Source organism: Rhinoderma darwinii, chromosome 2, assembly GCF_050947455.1.
Source record: "Rhinoderma darwinii isolate aRhiDar2 chromosome 2, aRhiDar2.hap1, whole genome shotgun sequence".
Taxonomy (NCBI): Eukaryota; Metazoa; Chordata; class Amphibia; order Anura; family Rhinodermatidae; genus Rhinoderma; species Rhinoderma darwinii.
The window spans coordinates 433,330,617-433,343,161 of record NC_134688.1 but is presented as its reverse complement, the minus strand read 5'-3'; the positions used below and the strand labels follow the sequence as shown (position 1 = coordinate 433,343,161).

General features: G+C 44.9%; 1 protein-coding gene across 1 annotated transcript in view; it reads right to left on the bottom strand.

Moving 5' to 3' along the window:
- The window catches only part of TOMM70 (translocase of outer mitochondrial membrane 70), a 54,529-nt gene that overhangs the window by 41,632 nt on the left and 352 nt on the right, over positions 1–12,545 (bottom strand). The window lies entirely within an intron of this gene.

The following is a 12,545-nucleotide window of genomic DNA, read 5'->3' as shown; positions in this document are numbered from 1 at the left end:
TAAAATTGAACAAATGCCTCGGCTATGCCTTGGGAGTCAGTCAAGCATTCCCCAGAACTATTTTGAATTTTAAGAATAGCCGGGCTTTTAGAGTTTTGATGGATTAAATGGGCCAGCATTTTACTAGACTGGTTACCCAGTTCAAAATATGTTTCGCAAAAAATGTCTTCCTATGTGCCTTTTCCTGCAGTAGTAGCAAGTACTTCCTCCCCATTTGCAACCATTGGTCTCTATTTGTGTCAGTGGGGTCAGCCGTATATTTACCCTCTAGTTCAGCGCATTGTTTTCCCAACTCCACTTCTGTTCTGGAGGAGTCTTTTTTAATGTATGAAATAGTGGACCGGAGACACCCTCTAAGATATGCTTTCAGTGTATCCCAGGCAATGCTGGAATTTTCAAAAGTGCTATGTTCCCTGTTAAACACCTCCAGTTGATCAGGGATCCTATCCTGTGGGCCTATCAGGGTTAGCCAAAAGGGGTGTATTTTGCAACTTCTGTGCAGTGGAGGGCCTGGGATACTGAAGCTGGCCACCATTGGAGAGTGATCAGATACTGCCCTGGGTTTATACGAGATTGATTCCACCAACGGTACAATTAAAGAGTTTCCCACCATATAATCTATCCGGGACAGAGAGTTTCTGCCTAGAGAGTGACATGAATACACTGTAGACATCGGGTACTTATATCTATAGAGATCCTTCCAGCCCATCTCTTCAAACAGCAAACCCAAAACGGATACCGCGGAGGGTGTCCGGACCTGCCCGGTAATAGCATTAAACCTATCCATGTTGCTGTCCACCACCATGTTGAAGTCTCCCATGCCAAGCACTCTTGCGTTCGGATATGTGGCTGCAAAGGTGGCCGCCAAATGTAGAACCTGTAATGAGGCTGGCGGGGGGATGTATACACCCAACAAGACATGAGGTACATTTTCTATAAGCGCATACACAAAGACATATCTACCCTCGCTATCCACCTTAGTGTGAATTGCTTCCCATCTCACCGATTTGTGCACTAGTATGGACACGCCCCTTGAGTATGTTGTGTGATATGAGTGGCTAGACCACTGCACCCACGGCCTGAGAACCGTTTTTATTTTAGCTGGCGTCAGATGTGTCTTCTGAAGGCACAGTATATGAGGGTTAATCTTGCGTATATAACTGTATAATATCACTCTCTTCTGTGGATTACCCATGCCCCTCACATTCCACGACATTACCGTTAAAGAAGACATTTCTGAACTTTATCTTCCTCATACAGGAGATAAATATATATTGCCTGATATACATCAACATTCCATCCCATCTCAAATAATGACTATAGCTATGCATTCCTTCCCTTATGCGGTTACATTTGTACATGAATGGTGCTATAACTATCTGCACCCAAGGCACATTCCAGCTTAAAACCCAGAACAGGTTATTTATAACACAACCATACCGGCAATGCATTGAGATGCATATTACATTACCGGTGCGTGCCGTATAACGTGGCATTTTGAATATACGGGGGTAATACCCGCGCCAAACATCAACTATGAATGCTTCCATCAGGACTTAAACGACCAGCAACTTCTTCGGACATGACGTCCAATACTTCAGGATAAGTTAAGTCAGTACTGGTCTTGCATAAGGACCAGCCATTCTCCGCCAGGCCCGGTCCGTATCCTCTTCAAGCCGGGACCTTATATGTTAACAGGAAAGTCCAGCGGCAACAAGTACTTCACCACGAGGCACCAACCTTGATAACAGGCATAGCTAGTTCCTTCGTGGCGGACGCTTGCCTCTCACCCAATCATCAGCATCCTGCGGAGAATTGAAAAAGATGGTTCTCTCTCCGTCCACAATACGCAGCCTAGCCGGATAAGACATGGAGTAAGGGACTCCCAGCTCCCGTAGACGTCGTTTAACAGCCAAGAATGTCGCCCGTTTTTTTTGCAATTCTGCCGAGAAGTCGGGGAAGATGGAGACTTTCGCCCCGTTATATGTAATTTCCGGCAACCTGCGAGTCAGACGCAAAATCAAGTCCCGATCATTGCAGTTTAGCATACGTGCCAGAAGCGGTCTGGGGGGAGCCCCCGGTGGTGGTGGCCTCCCCGGCACTCTGTGGGCTCTCTCAACCGCCAAGGCTTGCAAAAATGGCGCATCAGGAAGCAGGTCTTTAATCCACTGCAGGACGAAATCACCAGGAATCTGACCTTCAGTTCTTTCTGGCAGGCCAATTATGCGTATGTTGTTACGCCTAAGTCGATTTTCCATGTCATCTGTCTTCTGTTTCCATAATTCAGCCGCCGATTCTAAGTCAGCAATGGCCTCCGGTAAGGACGCCGTTCTGTCCTCCACCCCGGACACTCTATCCTCCACGTGGGTCAGACGCTCCCTCATAGTCTGCATGTCCTGTCTCATAAGGCCTATGTCAATCTTCACTTCCTCCAGCTTACCGGTAAGTGAAGTTTTACAAGCTGCTATAGCTGCGAGGAGTTGAGTAGTCATTTCCGACAGCGTGGGCTCCGGGGTTCCCTCCGCATCCGATTCCTTGCTGCATGAGGCCTCTCCTCCCTTAGATCTCTGAGGCAGGGGTGTGCGTCCGCCATCTTGCCCCTCACCCCTTGCAAAGTTTTGCAGCTTCTCCGCGGCCGTCTGACCTCTAGTGGGGCCCATGCCGGCTCCGGTGTTTGCCCCCGGTCGTCTCGAGCGTCTAGACGGTATATTTGGAAGTTATGGAAGCCTCAGGATCTTTGCAGGATAACGATGGTGCGGGTTCACTGCGGAGCTCCTAGAACATGCGACCGCTCTTGCTGCGCGCTAAGCCACGCCCCCTTACTAACTATTTTAGTCCTTTTCATACCTTCTATATATGCACTTACTGTATTTGTGTCTCCTTATGGCTCTAACCTTAAAATGTATATCATGGAATGTACGTGGTTTGGGTACCCCCCATAAACGTGCATCGGTATTCTCTCATTTGAGGCGATCCAGTCCCCATATCATTGGTTTACAAGAGACCCACCTCACTTCTGACAAATCAGATTTACGGAAACCTTGGATTCAATGGTCATGCCATTCCTACCATACCTCTTACTCCAGGGGGGTGTCTATTCTTACACATAGATCTATATATACGATTTGTCTTTGTGTATGCGGAGATAGATACCAAGCCTTATGTACTCTTATGCCTTTATAATCCCCCACAGGCTAATCTATATGCAGTTCAGGCGGCTATCACCTTTGCTCATCAATTTCCAACCTCCTTTATAGTGTGTATGGGTGATTTTAATCAAGTTATGCATTCATCTCTTGATAGATTTGGAGCGGCTTCATCCAAACGAGTAATCGTAGTAATGATCGCTCATTTCTATACATAACTAATCATTGCTCCTTGTGAAAGGAGCAAATGAGCGTCGATCAAACACTCTCGTTGACGACACTTGTTTTCAAAACCCATGTTGGGCTGTGTAATAACACCCGTAGATTTAAAAAAATAAATAATAATTAATAAATTTTAGCACTCTGTTCCCCGAGCCTGCAGTGTATGCCCCCGTGGGTACATGTATACCTCAGGTTGAGAACCAATGCTCTGTAGTACTTCTGGGCATCCTATATCGTGGGCATAATGCCAGAACCACTGCGACACTAACACAATGAGGACTTCACAGGAGTAGACTTAAAGGGAATGTGTCGCCAGAAATTTTTATTTTTAGTTAAACATTATTTGAGTGATTACACATTGTTTTAATATTTTCACAAGTCAGGAAATATAAATTAGAATCTAATTTATAATAACATTTCCATGTGCTGGGCACTAGAGGGAGCAGTTCCCAAAATTGCAGCATGGTCAATGTGGTAAAGCAACCTCATTGCTTTATGCTGCAAATTTGGGGTAGAGACACTTTCTCTAGTGTCCTCACACAATCCCCCCTCCCTTCTTCTGGCTAGTGCCAGAAGAAGAAGGAGAGGGTTGAATCTTCAAACCTCCTACACTGTGTGCCGCCATTTTCAGAGCGACTGCACAGTGTAGGAGGATTAGATACAGGGCTCAGCAGACAGTATCACACGAACATAATACACACATCACATACACGAACATAAATTAACTGCTCCTGCCGCCTCCGCTCCTATTCATTGCGCCTTCGCTTCCTTGAACATTTGGCCGGTAGCCTCGGCCAGTAGTAGTCATCTGACTGTACGGCAGCAGCTTCTGGTCCACATGAAAATGGCGCCGGATTTCGCTCTGCGAACGAGCTTCGTTTCGGTCTGTGTGGGAGCGGCGCATGCGCCGTTCCCACACAGACGGCGTACGCTGCAGTGACTGGAATGGCTCCCGTTCGCATTCTCTATGGGGTTATATGTGTGTATTCCATCTCTGTATGTGTCATTAAATCGACACATACAGAGATGAAAAAAAAAAATGGCAGCCCCCATAGAGAAGAAAAAGAAAAAAAGTAAAACATGAGAACACAAATAAAATTTATTTTAATATCATACTAAAAGCAATTTGATTAAAAAAAAATTAAATTCATGACCCCTTCCCTTTACATTTTTAGACCTCGCTCTACAGACACACAATGTGCAGGATAATGGGATTAACTAACCATACACATAAGATAGTGACAGATACGCCCCCCTGACCGAGCAAGCATCTTTATTTTATTGGGGAGAGGAGCCAATGCCAGTCACTTCTCATTTTAGTTTATTCCCCGGCACAAGAAATGTTACAGTCAGTGAAACCCATAACATCAGCCTAAAAAGTTATTGGCGGGTGAAGCCACATGTAGCGCCTGGTGAGATCAGTCTTTACCTCAACAAAACCACCTCAAGTACAGGGTCTTATTGTGGTGGAAGATAGTTAATCATGGTATAAAAGGGAACGTCTTTTTAAAATCGCTTTATACATTTTGCAAATTTGCTAATTTTATGTCCATAAAGCAAATAACAGTTTATGGGTATGTTCACATGCTGTGTTTTCAGACGTATTTCGGGGGCGTAAATACCTCAAAAAACAGCAGCTAAACACCTACAAACATCTGCCTATTGAAATCAATTGGAAAACGGTGTTATGTGCTGGTCGGTTGTCTCCGGTATCTGGAGCCATGCTGACTGCAGTGCATCCCACATTTGCTGGAGGGAGCGTGGGATACGGATCCATAGAGCAAACAAGACGATTGAGGTGGTCCCACAGTCTTGGTCGTGCACTTGCAATCACTGCTTTCTAGCCGTGTGACATGTCGCATTGTCTTGCTGGAAGATTCCATCTGCCCCAGGAAGGCAAACAGCATATATGGGGGGGGGGGGGGGACGGGACGTGATCTGTAATGATGAATTCATACCCAAATCTGTTCAGAGTGCCTCCCACATGGATGAGTGGCCCAGAGAATACCATGAAAAAATTCCCCAGACCATAACGCTGCCGGCACCAGCTTGTGTTCTTCCAGCAATGGTTGCAGGGTGTTTGTTTTCTGATGTTTCTCGCCTGACACGCCAACATCCATCCGTTCGATGAAGCAGAAAACGTGACTCATCGGAGAAGGAAACCCTTTGCCAATCATCGGTGGTCCAATTCGGAAAACTTCTGTGCAAATTGAAGCCTTTTTTTCCGATGCCCCTTTGTTAGCATAGGAGCAGGAACCATCTGTCTGCTTCGGAGCCCCATACGCAGTAGGGTTTGCTGAACTGTTTTAGTCACACGTCTGGTAGCCCCCTGGTTGATTTTCACGGTGAGTTGCTCCACTATAGCGTGTCGTTGGGCCCTTGCACACCTTCATAGCAGACGTTCACTTCTCACATCAATGGCACCTGGTACTCCGCAGTTTCCACGTCGGTTATTCCCAATGGTGCCATTTGTCCACTCATGACACACTTTCACCACAGTAACATGCAAACAGTTCACAAACTGCGCTGTTTGAGAAATACCGCCACCCATAGCCCGAAAGCCAATTATCATCCCTTTTGCAACTCTGATAAATCACCCCTTTTACCCATGGCAATGAGTTATATGTGTTCAGACAGCCTATCGCGCACCTTATATACCCACCAAGCCAGCCCATGACATCACTTCCTTCATGGGCTACGCGCTGCCGACTTCGAAATTAGGAGGTGGTCATAATGTGACTCGACTGTGTATGTGGATGGAGTTCAAGACCCTATGAACACGTAGCGGATAAAATCAGCGTAGAAAATCAGAGCATGCCGCAGATTTTCAAGTGCTAGTTCTTGTGTGGAAATGCAGCGGATTTTTACCCTCTGCAGTGATTAGGGTCAAGTCTGAGGAAAATCTGCTGCTAAAGCCACATGTATAGGTGTTTATACACTGGCAGATAAATCGCCAGCGTTTAGTACCTATTTTTTTTTACTCAATAAATTTTTATTGAACATTCTTTTTCCAACATACAAAGTAACAGACATTTTGCATTTCAAAGCTAACAGTGAGCAATACCTGTGTTATCCTACAGATCGTTTAGTACCTATTAACAAGCGACGATCCACAATACAACTTGTCGATTGGCACTTGATTGCATTTACTTGCCTTCTACATAAATAATATAACGAGAGAGCAAAAACAAAAAGGGGAGCAAAATTCTTTATACCAATATAACCAATGTTCTAGATGCAAAGATGGTCACCAAGGCTGTATTTTGTAATAAATGGGCCTCTATACCCGAGATGATAATAAATGAACACTAAACATACAGAATGCACCAAAAAAAATAAAAAAAATCCATCATTTCCTCCCTTCATCTGCTTTCCTTTGATCCTATTCTGTCTCATATTGCATTAAATACTGAAAAATACATAAAGAGTTCTTCTATATGTATTCCAGGAGATCAGCCATTTCCCCCTCCCACAATCCTGTCTGTCTGTAAGACAACTGGCTGCAGCAGGAGCCTCTACCCTCTGCTCTGTCTGCAGTAGAGACACACATTGTTAAGCCCCACCTTGTCTGTTCACCAGCCAAAAATGGAAGAGATCAGCAGAAAATTAACCCGTGTGCTCTGCAATATATCTACAAGACTATTTTAGGAACATGCAGGAGATCCTGCATACTGACAGTGTGAGCAACTTTTTCTCCTGTTTACTTTTATCAGTCATTTCTATCTTGTGTTCCTTTAAGATTTCTATGGCACGAGAAAAGTGCAGACGGTATCCTAGCCGTGGAACCTCCATGCATAGAATAGAACATCCTTTCAGCGCTATTAAGGTCTTCTTGTTTCAAGGAATAGTGGATCCACTATGGTTATGCATGAATAATAACACAGGGTTGGATTCGTGTGATGTACACTTCTGGTGATGCTTCATACATCAGTGGGGGGAGGTTCAGAGAGACAGATTTAGAGGCATTTATAATGAAAGGGTTATGAGCCGTGCCACATCTGTCACAGACATTGCTCAAATGAATGATTCCATACACAGCATTATAACCCGACCCTGTGACTTTACTGTTAAATCTGCCCAATGTGTCTGGACTTTATTACAAACGTAATTGAATTCAGACAGGATGAAAAACTTGTCTACTAGAAGATATTTTCCTTCTTCCATTAGGATTTGATCTTAAAGGTGTTTTCCCCACAATTAACACTTATCACCTATCCACGTCTGGTAATAAATGTATGATCGCTGGGGGCCCCAACATTGGGACCTTCACCATTCTCTAGGACCCCCCGTTCCTCCTCAGTGCACAATCACAGCGAAAATAATTTTGAATGAAGTGGCAGTCACGCTACACTCGACTGCCCATAGACATTAATTGACAACTGCTTCATTCAAAATCGGGACCCCCGATCTAGGGATTGGTGGGGGGTCCCAATGGTGGGGCCCCCGGTGATCATACATTCATCACCTACCCTGTGGATAGGTGATAAATATTAATTGGACTTATTCACAGGAGTGTGTCTGATTTGCATCCGTAGAAAAAGAGGAGGTTTTTAATTTATATGACTGTCCACGTTGTTTTCCGTGTCATCCGTTTTTCTCCTCCGCGTTTCTGCTCAGCAAGCACCACCTAGTTTATTCTCTGCATTTCTTTAGCAACAGATGCGTGACAGACAGACAGAACACTGATGTCGTCTGTGTGCTGTCACTTTTTTCACGCATCTATAGATTTCAATGCGCGAGTCTGATACGCAAAATTGGACCACAATAATACATGTGGTGAGTTTCATAATGCCGGTGAAAGTAAACACCTTTGTGTAAATAGCCCAATGAATTGCATTGGTCAGCACGGACACCTGCCCGTAAATAAACGGGAAGGTGTCCGTGGACAAGACGTGAATGGGTCCATAATTTTTACGGTCGTGTGAATGGGTCCTTAAGAAATATAGAAACTACAACAAGAGGGAACATGGTCCTAATGTCATGAACGAGCTCGGAGCCGACTTTCTGGATTTTGTCTTTTGAAAGAGGGAAGACTTTTTAGCTGGTGTGACATCTACATAGGTGTCTAGTGATCGCATCTGTAAAAATGGGGCACATGTACACGTGACATCCCTCAATTGCCCCAGCAGGCAGAGAAGAGCGCCTCATTGTATAACATGGGAGAGCGGATTGCACAGGTGACTGGGAGAGTTCAGCTGTCCTGTGCAAGGTGGCGCTTGCCCCGACCTCTCCTGCATATGAAAGCAGAACGGACCTATGAATGACTAGCGATCCGAGTACCACCCTGTGCCGAAATATCTAGCACCCACATGAAAATCATCTCTGATGCACAGACCGGTTCGGGGACACATCAATAAAATAAAACAATTAGATGCCTTTCAGTTTCCTTGCAGCTTAACCCCTTGGGGACACGGCCTAGTTTGGGCCTTAAAGAGGCTCTGTCACCAGATTTTGCAACCCCTATCTGCTATTGCAGCAGATAGGCGCTGCAATGTAGATTACAGGAACGTTTTTATTTTTAAAAAACGAGCATTTTTGGCCAAGTTATGACCATTTTCGTATTTATGCAAATGAGGCTTGCAAAAGTACAACTGGGCGTGTTGAAAAGTAAAAGTACAAGTGGGCGTGTATTATGTGCGTACATCGGGGCGTGTTTACTACTTTTACTAGCTGGGCGTTGTGTATAGAAGTGTCATCCACTTCTCTTCACAACGCCCAGCTTCTGGCAGTGCAGATCTGTGACGTCACTCACAGGTCCTGCATCGTGTCGGCACCAGAGGCTACACTTGATTCTGCAGCAGCATCAGCATTTGCAGGTAAGTCGATGTAGCTACTTACCTGCAAATGCTGATGCTGCTGCAGAATCAAGTGTAGCCTCTGGTGCCGACACGATGCAGGACCTGTGAGTGACGTCACAGTGCTGCACTGCCAGAAGCTGGGCGTTGTGAAGAGAAGTGGATGACACTTCTATACACAACGCCCAGCTAGTAATAGTAGTAAACACGCCCCGATGTACGCACATAATACACGCCCAGTTGTACTTTTACTTTTCAACACGCCCAGTTGTACTTTTGCAAGCCTCATTTGCATAAATACGAAAATGGTCATAACTTGGCCAAAAATGCTCGTTTTTTAAAAATAAAAACGTTACTGTAATCTACATTGCAGCGCCTATCTGCTGCAATAGCAGATAGGGGTTGCAAAATCTGGTGACAGAGCCTCTTTAAGGACGCAGCGTTTTATTTTAGTTTGTGTCAATGCATTCAAAGACCCCTGACATTTTCCACTGACAGAGCTGTATGAAAGCTTATTTAATTGCAGGACAACTTGTAGTTTTCAGCGGTACCATTTCGGGACACATACCACCTTTTGATCATGTTTAATTCAGTTTTGTTTTTTTGGAGGCAGGATAAACACAGAAACGGCAACTTTGGCATTGTACTTTTTGCCGCTTTTATTGTGCAGGATAAATAATATGTAAATTTTATGGAACGGGTTGTTGAATAGAAAAATAAAATAAAAGAAAAAAATTCCCTGTGAATTTTATGTCAAATATTTTTTTTTAGTTACAGTAGGGGACTTGAACATGCGACCCTTTGATCGCTTTTATAATACATTGTAAGACTTCTCAGGCTTATTTACATGGCAGACCTGATAGGTGCCCATAGGGTTACAGAGGGAGCTCCCCATCTCTGCCTAACCACGTAGATGCTGCAATCATTATGGACTGAGGTTTTCCCACTAAACACATGTATCCCCTATCCACATGCCGTTTAAACAACAAGGATGGAAAAAAAGCTAATAAAATAATAATGGGCAGCAATATTTTTCCAATTAGCAAGTAATGGTAAAGGTCAGTTCGAACTGCGTTTTTTTGAATTGGACGTGGAAACAACGTTAAAATCAGCACCAAAAAACATCCTAAGGCCCTGCTCACACTGAGTTTTTTTTACGAGGTTTTTTTACGTGGAAACCGCGCCGCAAAACTTCTCAAAAACCGCCTGAAAATGCCTCCCATTGATTGCAAACATAAAAACAGTGTCATAATGATGCCGGCTGCGCAAAAAATCACGCAGCCACGCATCATATGCTGATGACACACGGACGTTTTGCGCACGAAAAAAACAGCGGTTTTTGCGTGTGCAAAACCGACACGTCCGTGTGAAGTAAGGCCTTAGGCTATGTTCACACGGAGTTCTTTGCAGGCGGAATTTCTGCCTCAAAATTCCGTTTGGAAGTTAGAGGCAGACTTTCCTCTCCCTGCACGTTGCAGCGTTTTTCGCCCGCAGCCATTGAGCACCGTGGGCATAAAACGCCGCGAAATACACTTTCTCTGCCTCCCATTGAAGTCAATGGGAGGTCAGAGGCGTAAATGCCAGAAGATAGGCACGCCTGCTCCTCCCATTGAAATCAATAGGAGGCATTTTCGGGCCGTTTTTGGCGAGTTTTGTGGCGCGGTTTCCAGGTTAAATATGTTCAGAGGCGTAAAGTGCTCGAAGAAAGAACCTAGGTCAAATTTTTATAAAAGAAACCAATAAGGGGAGCTAAAGATGGATATATTATTATTTCAATGGATCACAACGTGATCACTTAAATAAACGCAAGCCACGACAACCCTAAGGCGGAATTCACACGACAGGGTTTCCCGGCCGTCAAAAAATGGGACATGCCCCATTTTCGGCCGGGTCTACCGTCGCTGTCTCTCCTCCTCCTCCTCACAGTGCAGAGTGCATGTGAGGAGGAGGAGGGTCTTTTTTTGCTCCCTGTAGGAGTCGGAATGCCAAATCCCCGGCCGGGGATTCCGCTACAGGAGAAGTGAGTGATTACACTGTCCATATATGGACACAGCGAAGTCACTCACTTCTGCAGCGGAATCCCGGGATGGGTGGCATCCCCTGCAGGGGGCTGGGTGGCATCACCTACAAAGGGCTGTGTGTGGCAACAAATTTAAATGAAATTCATCCGATTTTAAAACGGACAGGGAATAAAACGGATGCAAATCGGGTCCAAATCGGCCGGTAAAAACGGCAACACGGCCCGGAACCGGAACGGATGCAAACCGCCTAACGCCTCATTCACACGACAGGGTCCGAGTGTCGGCCGATAAAATCGGCCGTTTTTCCCGGCCGGTTTGCATCCGTTCCGATTCCGTTCCGTGTTGCCGATTTTAACCCGTTTTGCATCCGTTTTTTCCCCTGTCCGTTTTAAAATTGGATGAATTTAATTTAACTTTGTTGACACACACAGCCCCCTGCAGGCGACGCCACACAGCCCCCTGCAGGCGACGCCACACAGGTATCTAATCTCCTATATTCCATGACAGAGGAGGTATCTCATCTCCTGTATACTATGACTGAGCAGGTATCTCATCTCCTGTAAACTATGACTGAGCAGGTATCTAATCTCCTGTATACTATGACTGAGCAGGTATCTCATCTCCTATATTCCATGACTGAGCAGGTATCTCATCTCCTGTATACTATGACTGAGCAGGTATCTCATCTCCTGTATACTATGACTGAGCAGGTATCTCATCTCCTGTATACTATGACTGAGCAGGTATCTCATCTCCTGTATACTATGACTGAGCAGGTATCTCATCTCCTGTAAACTATGACTGAGCAAGTATCTAATCTCCTATATTCCATGACTGAGCAGGTATCTCATCTCCTGTATACTACGGTATGACTGAGCAGGTATCTCATCTCCTGTATACTATGACTGAGCAGGTATCTAATCTCCTATATTCCATGACTGAGGAGGTATCTCATCTCCTGTATACTATGACTGAGCAGGTATCTAATATCCTATATTCCATGACTGAGCAGGTATCTCATCTCCTGTATACTATGACTGAGCAGGTATCTCATCTCCTGTATTCCATGACTGAGCAGGTATCTCATCTCCTGTATACTATGACTGAGCAGGTATCTAATCTCCTATATTCCATGACTGAGCAGGTATCTCATCTCCTGTATACTATGACTGAGAAGGTATCTCATCTCCTGTATAATATGACTGAGGAGCTTTATCATTACATGCACATGATCGCATTACATGTCATCAGCTTCATATGGAGGATCTCACGGTGACATTGACAGGTTACATGTGCGGCACATGACAGCCTCTCCCTGCGGCAGGAGCACACATGTCACTATATACACACGTTACTATATA